This window comes from Lygodium microphyllum, chromosome 30, assembly GCF_053477565.2.
Source record: "Lygodium microphyllum isolate KBCC chromosome 30, Lygodium_microphyllum_v1.1.10, whole genome shotgun sequence".
Lineage (NCBI taxonomy): Eukaryota > Viridiplantae > Streptophyta > Polypodiopsida > Schizaeales > Lygodiaceae > Lygodium > Lygodium microphyllum.
The window spans coordinates 76,294,601-76,306,846 of NC_141164.1; positions in this window are offsets into that span (position 1 = coordinate 76,294,601).

Here is a 12,246-nt window from a genome sequence, read left to right on the forward strand (position 1 = left end):
GTAGTTCTAACTTGAATGCATTGTCATTGATTTTGTGAATGATCTTAAATGGTCCATAGAATCTAGGTGCTAATTTCACAACTGGGTGTTTATCTACACTTTGTAACTTTGTAATCTACGTTTTTCTATTCTCAACCAAACATAGTCATCAACTTTGAAATTCATGGCCTGTCTTTTCTTATTGGCTTGTTTTGTATACGATTGCTGGGATTTGGCAATCATGTCTTTAACCTCATCGAAAATAGTAGCGTGCATGTTAGCAATATCATCAGCACTCTGAATTCTATTCGATAAAGATGCAATAGGTGTAGACAATCTATAACCATAAATCACTTCAAACGGTGCTTTCTTTATAGATGTGTGTGGTGTATTGTTATATGCAAACTGCAGTAAATGTAAATGTGTGTCCCATGTCTGTGGTTTAGAAATAGTGTAAGCACGTAAAAGATCTAAAATAGTACTATTAGTGGCTTCTGTTTGTCCATTAGTTTCAGGATGAAATGCAAATGAGAAATCAATCTTTGTTCCTAGGTTAGCAAACAAAGTAATCCAAAAGTTGTTACAAAATCTGGAATCACGGTCAGAAATAATAACTTTTGGTAATCCATGATTAGTGAAAACAGTTTTCAAAAATAATTGTGCTGCCTGAGATGCTGTTAAAGTTTTTTTACATGGAATGAAATATGCTTGTTTACTAAACCTGTCTACTACAGTCCAAATCATGTCATGATTAGCTTTAGTATTAGGTAAACCAGTAATAAAATCCATAGAAATCTGTTCCCATGGTTTTGATGGAATAGATAAAGGCATAAGTAAACCATACTATTTACCATGATGTCTCTTAACTCTTTGACAAACCAAACATTCAGAAACAAAGTTAGATACATCAGTGTCCATATGTGGCCAATAACAATCTTCAGTCAATATACGCAAAGTAGATATGATACCTCTATGATCTTGATATGGAGGACAATGAATCTCATTCAAAACAAAAGATCTAAATGGAATTGTAACACATAATCTCTTTTCATAAAACATGAATCCATCATTGTAAGATAGTGAATCAATAGGAATCTAGTTATTTCCAACTAATTTATTCCAATCAACATGAAAAGTAATGTCCTGATGATAAGTATCTTTCATAGGGTTTAGAGAATCAAATGATATAACAGAGATATTATGAATGGTTGGTCTTCTACTTAATGCATCGGCCACTACATTTTCTTTACCTGGTTGATATTGAATAAGGGGATGAAAACTCTGAATAAAAGCTGCCCATTTGATATGTCGGTCAGATATTTGAGGTTGACTAAGTAAATGTCTAATACTTTATTGATCAATCTTAATCATAAACTCAGAACCCATTAAATAATGTTTCCATTGTCTTAAAGCTTGTACAACAGCTAACCATTATTTATCATATGTGGAATATTTAAGTTCGGATGGTTTCAATTTACAGCTAGAATAGGCTATGGGATGATTATCTTGCATAAGTATTGCTCCTATTCCAGATCCGCTAGCATCAGTAACTACTAAAAAGAATGGTCTATTAAAATCAGGTAGTTGTAATACAGGAGCATGGGTTAATGCATGTTTCAATAAATCAAAAAATTTCTGTTGATTATCAGACCAATGATAAACAATACCTTTCTTTAAAAGTTTAGTCAAAGGCAAAGCAAGTAATGAAAATTTCGCACAAACTTCCTGTAAAAACTAGCAAGACCTGGAAAAGAACGTAACTCATGCACATTTTTAGGTATTGGCCAGTTTAATATTGCTTCTATCTTCTTAGGATCAACCTAGATATTCAATTTTTGTTTGAAAGAACTCACTCTTTTTCGGATTAACATACAATTGATTATCTTTCAACAACTTGAAAACCAAAGACAGATGTTCATAATGGTCTTTCTCATTTTTACTGAATACCAAGATATCATCAAAGAATACTATAACACAATGATGGTATTTCAAAAATATGTGATTCATCATTCTACTAAATGTAGCAGGTGCATTAGTCAATCCAAAAGGCATCACTAGAAATTCATAATGACCAAATTGTGTTCTAAATGCAGTCTTGAGATCATGCAACCACAAAGGAGGATCAAGCCATCAAAGGGATGCAACACTTGACATGTAACTACATCTTCTCTCCATACATATGATAATGGCCTAAAATGCTGCCTTTCGCATTATGGGCTGATCGGACTACTCACATTACTGTAACTGGCTATACGCTAGCTGAACTTATGGGCAGCAATCAATTATGCCAATTGAAGAATCTATTCTTACATGGAGTCTTCTACCTTGGGAGGAAGGCATCAGTAGAGAAGAGTTGCTGACTTTGCGCATATGGCAACTAGAAAGAAGGCCTGAAGATGTCCAAGCAGTTGTTGAGAAGTTAAAAATGGCAAGACTAAAGAAAAAAGAATATTTGATAGGCAACATCGACTTCGGCCAGGAGCTATCCAAGAAAATGACTGGGTGCTTGTCTATGTTAGCAGCCTAGACAATCAATACAGTGCTTCTAGGAAGATGGCAAAGCGTTGGTTTGGCCCATATGTAATAAAGGTAGTACATGACAATGCTACCTACTCATTGGCTGAATTAGATGGAACAAGTATGAAAGTACAAATAGCTGGAAAACGGATCAAACTCTTTAAATGAAGAGAAGCATCTACCTATGAACTTCAAGACTTAGAAACAGGTCAAGGACTTGAAGATATGGAAGAGGAAGAAGACTTTGAAGATGAAGAAAAGGACATGATAGAAGAAGAATCTCCCAAAACTGCAAATTCATGAAGTGGCACATGTCGGAGGATGTGTAGGTTAGGAGGGGGTGAATGTCATGGGATTCTAGGCTCATGATGTGAAAATTATAGTTTGGTTGTCTATATGATGGTCTTGCTACCTCTTGGTAAGGACAAGTTGTAAGGTGTTTTTTATGCTTCGTCAAGACTAAGTCACCTAAGTCTACTCCATGGGACATGATGTATGCTCTATAAATCATTCATTGTTTTAGAACAAGCATTCAACTTGGTTAATTGGCAATATGTGATGACTTCTAGCTTGAAACCTTTCCTCTCTAAGAGTATATTCACTACTTGAGAAAATGAAGTTATATAAGTCATGCTACATATGTCATGGTATACGTGATCATGGACAATCATATGGCTTGGTTGAGGCCCTGACTACATGTGTCAATGATGTAGTTACTCCAAAAACATGACTCACAAGTTCGTTATAAAGAGGAACCACTAAAGTTCATGAAGTTTACTATGTTTGTGAGCATAGGACATTGTATATATCTTGCACCTTACTTGTGTGACTAATATGAAATAGTCAAGAAAGAAAACAAGAGGACAGCGTGATCATCACCACATTTTTCGGGCAGTTCTTAGGATTGAAACATGGTGCAAGACTAAGAGAGATGGAAGGAGCTCGAAGACTTTCACACAAAGGAGATGGAGGCATGCAACCACAAATGAGGATCAAGCCATCAAAGGGCTACAACACTTGATATGTAACTACATCTTCTCTCCATACATCTGTTGCTTTCATGGCCACAAGTGACTGCCCAAAAGAGGGCTAAACTATGTATTTAAGGGCAACATCCCATACTTACTGGATCTCTCTTATGAATCTTAAAGAAGGTTTATTCTTGACTTGTGTGTTCTTTTATATGTTGTGTTTGATCTCTCATGCCAAGAGAGGCATCAAATTTACTCTCTTGAGTACTTCAAGAGTTGAATGAGGACTGTTATTTGATGTCCAAACTTGTAATCTGAAGGGCTAAAGCTCATCTTCTTGCATTATCATCTAATCTTGTCACCTCAAGGGGGGATTATTCTTGCTCTTGGAAGTTAACTACAAGCTACCATTGTAGAAGCTTGAAGAGAGGAGTATCAAGAAGCCTTCTTGACTTGATTATGTGATGAAAGTGGGCTAAAATAGGCAGCCCAAACAAAGTATTATGGGCAGTAGCACATATCCTTCTCTTCTTGAAGATTCATGATCAATCATTGGTCTTACTTGACATTGATATGCTTGATGCAAGTTGACATTGCATGAGCATTGTAGAAGGGGAATCAAGTGAGCATCTTGATTGCTCTATGTACATGCTAGGGTTGAAATAGGTAGCCAATAACAAGGCAAACAAGGGCAGTTGGATTTCCTTCTTCTCTTGCTTATACATGCTTATTGCAAGCTACCTATTGCTTGTTACATGCTCTTGAGTATAGGGGCTACTTTTGTACTTTATCAAAGAGTCTTCTTGGAAGGTTGATGCCATGTATAAGGGCTGAAATAGGCAGCCCACACAGTGAATTTCGTGGACAACATGTCATTTTTCTTCTCTATTGCTTCATACGGTGAGATAGACACTTGTATTTGGCTGTTCTATACACTCCCTGTTAGGGAAAGCCTATCCTATCATCAGAGGTGAGTTCTGGAAGATATTTGGGCTGATTTGGGGCTGATGTCTTCAGCCATAGTTAGAGAATTAGCTACATCAGTGTTCTTTTGATTTATTTATTGCTCTACAAAAGGCGTCATGACAAAGTATGCAAGTCTTATGTGACCCTATGGCAAGGCAATGTTTGTAGATCATTCATAGATGCTTTGAGTTGGATTAAGAGGAGTTTTTTTCTCTTTATTTCTTGGCTGTAATAACCTATACTTATCAGGAACTCTATTTGAAGCTTTCTTGAAGCAGGTCTCTTTTGCTCTACAAGCTTGAAATTGACTCATAATCTTTTGTCCCTAACAGTCTATTTTGAATGTAGTCATGCAAAGTTGATTCATGCTTTGGCATCATGTATGATTGATGGGATGCAGAGTTGTTTATGATACATGACAGCTTATTGTACTTGAATACATATCATGTGATTGCTCTTACATTTAAAAAAAAGCAAGCTTGATTTGAGTTAGATCTTATGAGGTAATACTCTTTTGATATTCGCTAAGAACATGCAGTTGGAAGTTCTATTAGCATCTTTGAGACCTTGACTTGAAACCTTCAACCCTTCTCTTATCTCTACCATCTCCGAAGTCTAAGCTCTTGAACTCGCATACATTCTTCTCTCTCAAACCCCTATGGTTGATCGTGAAGTTCCTCTTGAACCTTTAAACATTCACTAGAATCTATTTACTTCTTGAAGACACATCTCCATCTAACTTGTTGAGTTTTCTTGCCAAACCCCTGTGGTGACCTTCAACCCTCCGTGCTCTGACATCGTGCGTGGCTATGGAGGATGGAGCTTGGAGGAAGAGACTTGAGGATGCTTGAGATTGCATCATGAATCATGGAGCTATCAAAGTGCTTGAGAGAGAAAGCAAATTAATCAGGTATCAAGGTAAGCTCACTACACTCGTAGAGAGGGATAATGCATCGGCTATGTGAGAGGTGGCCATTAGTGCTTGCTTGAAACACTTGAAGGAGTAAGCGGTCCGTGGGTCATCTTGGCGGTTGGCCCCTACAGCAGGTGAGGAGAGAGAAAGACTAAAAGCACATGTTAGGAGAGAAAGACTAAAAATATAAGCTGCAAGTGAGAGAAAATAGAACGCATGTAATGGAGAGAGAAAATTTGATATGATAAGATGAGGAGAGAGAAAAACTATTACAACAAGTTGAGGGGAGAGAAATAGCAATGATAGCATGAAGGAGAGAAAACTGAGTAAGCGGTAGCTGGAGAGTGATCACCAACAGTTGCTCTGTTGTAAATAGATGCAAACTATAGGTGGAAGGCTAAAAATAGGCACTAAACAAATAGATGACAGCAAGGGGGAGCTGAGACTGCAATGTCCTCTGCGAAAGGGGTGTGGGCAGCAAGCTGAAAAGACGTGAAACTTGCAAAAATGAGATCTATTATACAAAATGGAGGGCAACATACTTATTTTTAGAAAGTTTAGGCCCTCCCAAGTGGGTTTGTGCTTATGGGACACAGACACTCTCTAAGAACACATTTCTTTTAAATAAACAAGGTTACTTCATTAATTAAGCATGTCTTGGGCCTGTTTAAGTGAAGCTAATACATTTTTTATCTCAACAATAGGAACTCTCCTTACTAGGGCTTGGGGAGCCAGAACAACAAATGCAGCCACCTCAATAGGAGCCACAGGAGCTGGTCCAGGAAGAAGGGCCTGATTCTAAATCAAATAAACAAAAGAAAGAACAAGTGTAGGAACCAAGCCCCCTTTGTGGCCACAACAAGTACAATTAGAAGAGCAAAGGGATTCGTGCCAAGCCATGCATTCCTTTGCAAATCTCTTAGGCCCCCTCGAAATATAACTATTGTAGAGCATTAGGATGATGTCTAGCGTGCTCCCTAGCATTAGAATGATGTCTAGTGTGCTCCCTCTCAATGCATCTCCAAAAAAAAAGAGAAAAAGAAAAAGAAAAGAGAAAACAAAGAAAAGACCCACACACAGCAAAAGGAAAGGAACAACGAGATTTTCCATGTATATCAGAGTGCCACAAACACTACACCTAGGGGTCCTCAAGTTAGGCATGTCCACCATTGGCCTTGGTCAGCTGGCTCCATGCCTAACCCTCTAGCTCTTCTTGTACCCCCACTTCACACTTAGGGCACATCAAGGGGGCAGGACACACCTAGGGAGTTTGTGCTCAAACATGTCTCCCTAAGTCACTCCCACAGCACTTCCCATGTACACAAACTAGGTCCTCAAGTATGGGACAACACCATAGGCTTCCCTGAGGTTCGACCCAACTCCCGATTTCACTAGCACGGACACCATGTAGCACTACACAGTGAGGTAGACACACCCCCAGGTAGTGCGGTTCTTTTTTCTTTTTTAGGTATACTCAACAATGGTGATCAACCACCGATATTGAAGGTCCCCACTACCCAATCAAATCTATTCTCGGCCTCTGCAATCTATCATCCAATTTTGATGCTTCTTCTCCCCATCCAATCTCCCTAAAGCCCCATCATTGATCCACATGGCAACCCTTCAACCACCTGAGCCCTCATCAACAAGTGCAATAAGTGCCATGGGACTGGCACTCGGTTAGGAGGGGAGTAATGTTAACCCCAGTGCAAAGAAAGCAAAAATAATATTTAAAAGAAATAGGGCAAAGTGGAAAAAGATGGCCCCAGTTGAAAAAATGAAGGAAAAAAGGCCAAAAGCATAAGGATAACCTTAAAAGTTCGAGGCAAGCACAAAAGAGGAAAGGCACATTTTAAATATAAAAGTGCACTCTAAATCCTTGTAAAAGGGCGCCATGCTTCCTCCTGTGCAATTTGTAATTTTAGACAAGCATGGGTGAAGGCACAATGCAAATAGGAAGAAAATAGAAAAAGAGGACCTAGGCTAAGATGGCCGGTCATGTAAAAAGGGATGGGTGCCCAAAGGGGATTGGGTTAGGGTTTTGTATAAAAGGCAAAAAGTGAATGAAGAAGCTCATTCTTGTGTGTGGCCAAAACTAGCTCTCATCTTCTCTTCTTCTTCTTGTTCTTGCTTGCTTGAGCTTGTGCTTGAGAGGGGGAGTGTGAGAGAGTGAGGGAGTGAGTGTGTGAGGGTGAGGGACCGTGGTGGAGAAGCTCTCCATCTTCTCCTCTCTTCTTCTTCTTCTCTTCTCTTCTCTTGTCTCGTGCATGGCAATGGAGCATGGAGCTTGGAGCTTGAGGATTGAGCTTGCACCTTGGATCATGGAGCTACCGGAGTACTTGAGGGAGGAGGTAACTCGATCAAGCATGGAGGTAAGCTCACTACACTCGTAGGTGTGAGAGCGCATACGACTATGTGAGAGGTAGCCATTGCACTTGCCTTGAAACGCTTGAAGCAATAAGCGGTCCGTGGGTCTTGGCAATTGAGTGAAATCTCCCATATGTAAATACATTATTTTCATGGTTTTCCCTAACTTAGTGCGGCATTGAGGAGACAAAACTAGGCTAACTCATGCTTCCATTCCTTTAGATATTCAACAAAACCTAAATGCTACACTTCAATGCACAATCATTTATTGAGCATTTTAGCACATTGATTCATTATGTAACATTTTTTATGTTATATGACATTTTCCCATAAAATCACCCCCCTAAACATGCACTTTAACACTCAAATGGATGTAGCTAAACCTCATGCTCTATAGCACACCATACATCCAAACATGTTCTACTATTTTTTCCCTTTTTTTTGGATTTAAAAACCATTTTTCTCTAAATTTTTTCTTAAATTTTATTGATTATTTCTCAATAAGTAATCGTTATTATGCAATTTCTAATCACAAAGCAACAAAGACCAACCATGGCAATCAATATACACTATTTCATCCACATACAATATTTCTTTCTACCATTTTTATCAATTATTATCAAAAGTACTTCATTTTGCGTGTTTTCCCATATTTTGGATATTTAATTTCTCATTATGGTGATGTCAGATTCTACATTTTCTTTATGACATCACTCAAACACATCACATACTACACTTATATTAAATTTCATGATGTTTTAGGCATCCAAATCCATAACAAAAAATACAAGAACATACAGATTTGTTGAAACACAGGAATTCATAATCAACAACTTCAATAATTAGGGAAACAAAAAACGATAGTAAAGATTAACCATCAATGACCAGCAAAAGCATAGCGTGTCATCCTACATTTTCAGTTTCATTCACCTTATTTCAAAATATACAACTACTCGAATTCAAGACAGATGCATGTATTTCAGGTAATGACATCATATGACATATAAGGTCATTTTTACATAGGCTTATCTAACATGACTACATATACACAAAGACTAAGGTATGAAATAGCATTAAATATATGGTTGAATTCAAGCCCTAACACTTGGCACAGCCCGTTGAGATAGTCAAAAACCAACCCATAAGCAACTAAGTAACATGCAACATGACCCAAAGAACATAGTTATGCCTTGCTAGAGGCCTTTCACCCCTTAACAAGCCACACTGATCAACAATGAGTAGAGTCCCTATAGGATACTCAGAGCCCTCTGGTGTAGTTGCATAACCAATTCTAAGTGCCAATAAAAAAAGATATAGTAACTATCAAGAACCAGAAAAATAATTGACAAGTGTAACCAAAGTGGTAGAAGCCACTACAACCAAGACACATATCAAATGCTCATGTCAAAACCCCTATCGAAGCTAAAGAAGCACTTCAGCCCTATTAATAATAGTGTATTCCAGCCCTAAATCAAGGCTCCAAAATGCATACAAATCCAATCATAAGTCTCTCTGATGAATGCCCAAGGCTGCCTTGCTGTTTAGGGACCATATCCAATACATACATTCACTTAGATCACTTGCAAGCTCTCCCAAATTGAGTGGACTATGGGATTCCTATACATTATAGTTTTGAATAGTCCAAAACAGCCCATAGATGATGAAAATTTACACCTTTGGCTGTCCCAAGTGGTACACTAGATCCCGAGAGCAAGAATCAAGCTTTGGGCATCAAGAAAAGCCATGAGAATGAAGATGAAGCAAGAAGAGACCTTGCTGGTCATGGATTCCATGTTCTTCCCTATTCAAGATAGCACCATAGCTCTCCTCCTCTTTGCCAAAATGCATACATAAGACACACTTTACCTTCCTCCCCTTAATATTGCATGTTTCTCCTTGATCTTCAGTTGCATGCTTTGAAGGCTCCTCCTGTGGTCCAGCACTCTCCCTGTAGCCCACGCCCGTGATTTGCGGTGCAAATCATGTTGAAGGCTATGTTCTCTCCCACATAACTCTATAGTTTTTTCACACAGCCTAAATGAACGTAAAGAGTTATTGCATTCTGTCATGTAACCTGTCTTGAAGCTCCTGTAGGCCAAGTATCTAGACCTACATGATGCATAGCATCTCCATTTTTCACAATATAAATATAAAATCCCATGGCACTGCTCCTCTTCAGCCATGTCAAAATACTCATCATTGCCATCATCTGGTCTAGCACGCTTCTGCATAGACATCCCCATCGAGCAAAGCTGCAACGTGTATGAGTCATGGAGTGGACAATTGGTGTGTTCACAGAACACGATGGTGAAAAAGAAGAAGAAACAAATGAAACAATCATCTTCTCCATTTGAACCCACAAGTAGAAGTTTTATTTGTGTTGAGGACTTTTTGTGCCACTTGTCCCATCACCATGAGAAATAGAAAACCACTCCTTGTCATCATTGCTTGTCACTGATAAGTTTGTGCACCAAGGTACATTTAGTTTAATATTTGAGTAATAAGGTTGCATGAGCCTTTTTGTCCTAAACCCATTAACAATAGGCTTTAAATAATCCCCATCTAAATCCTTTAATAAAAACATGCCATGACCAAGATCCTTAAATATTACAAATGGGCATGCATACCAAAGCTTTAATTTTCCAATAAAATTTCCAAGTCAAGAATTATAAACAACAATCGATCTCCTTCTTGAAAATTTTTATTCTTAATGTTAGAATATAAGAACTTAGCCACACTAGCTACTTTATTATCCTTTAGTGCTTGAGCCTTTACCCATTTGGTACAATAATATGTACAAACCAAAATATATATGTTGCTTTGTCCTTTTAGCTGCTGGTTTGATTGGCCCAACAAAATCAATCCCCCACTTCTGACTTGACTGAAGTGGAGGCACATGATGATCCTACATCCGGTCCCTATCAAGAGGTTGACTTTCTTTCAAGCATTGCAAACACTCCTTAGCATACTGATGTGCATCTTTCAATACATTAGGCCACCACAAACATGCCTACAATATTTTCCTACCTATAATCTCACTAGAAAAATGACCACCTGACAATCCAAAATAAGCTTCATGAAGTACTGTTGGTTGCTCATATTCAAGAATACACATTCTCAAGACATTATCTACTCCCCTTCTATACAAAGTATTCATAATAACCTGAAATGATCTGCTCTTCAATGCCAACTTTCGTCTTTGGTCAGATGTAAGGTGTGCTGGCATAATCCCTTCCTTAAGGAAATGCAATGATTGATCATAATATGTATCAGGATCAAGAACCTAAACTTCAAAGAGTTAGCATCAGGAAGTTGATTCGGAACTTCTACTTCAACTTCATCATTCTTTTCTAGGAGTGTGAATAACCTTGAAATCAAACTCTTGCAACAACAACATCCATCTAGCCAACCTACATGTTATAGCTAAGGTTTGTTAAATAGAAACAAAAGTGCATGATGATCCACATGAAATATTACTTGATTACCCAACAAATAATGCCAAAATTTTTGCACAAAGAAAACCATCCCAAGTGCTTCTCTTTCTGTGATTGAATGTTTCTTTTCAACAACACTCAATCTCCTACTTGCATAATAGATCGGTCTATACTAGTCGGGTACATTATCCTGCATAAGTACATCTCCCACAGTTAGGTCAGAAGCATCAACAAAGACATGGAAAGGTAAATCCCATGATGGAGATTGTAGTATTGGAGCTACAACTAACATCTTCTTAAGATATATTGAAGGCTCTCTCCTAATCTTCCCTCCAAATAAACTACATCCCTTTCTTAGTTAAAGTTGTAAGAGGAGAAAAAATATGTGGCACATACCTTTAAATACATGATATGCCACTTCACTTGCCCCACAAACCTCATAACTTCATGCACATTAACTAGAGCCTTAGCTTTCTAATGGCTACGATCTTTCTTGGATCTATACTCATGTCTTTTTCAGACAAGACGTGGCCTAAAAGCACCCCCCTTTTTGCTGCAAACACTAACTTCAAAGGATTCAAGGACACGCCAAATCTTCCACATCTCTTAAAACATAACCTGAGATGTTTCAAATGCTCTCTCTTGCTGCCAAAAACATATAAATCATCAATAAATACCCTCATAAAAGTTGTTAGATATGTCTCAAATGTCTTATGAGCAACTCCTTGAAACTCAGGAGGTCCATTCTTCAGTGCAAAGTTCATGATTGTGCTAACATATGCTCCCCACTCAATGATAAAGGCTATCTTATCCATATCTTTCAGATGCATCCTAATTTGAATGTATCTTGAAAACGGATCCAGAAAACTGTACATTTTGTGGCCTACCACATCATCAAGGAGAGAGTTGGTAAAAGGAATCCAGAAGGGATCGATAATGGTAGCTACATTTAATTTCTTGTAATCCACACAGACTTTGATCTTCCCATTCTTCTTGGGCACCACCACCATAGGGGATAGCCAAGTAACTTCATTAACTGATTTTATGACACCCTGAAATGCTTGACCTATTTGGCATAGTTAGGGTTCACTCTATATCT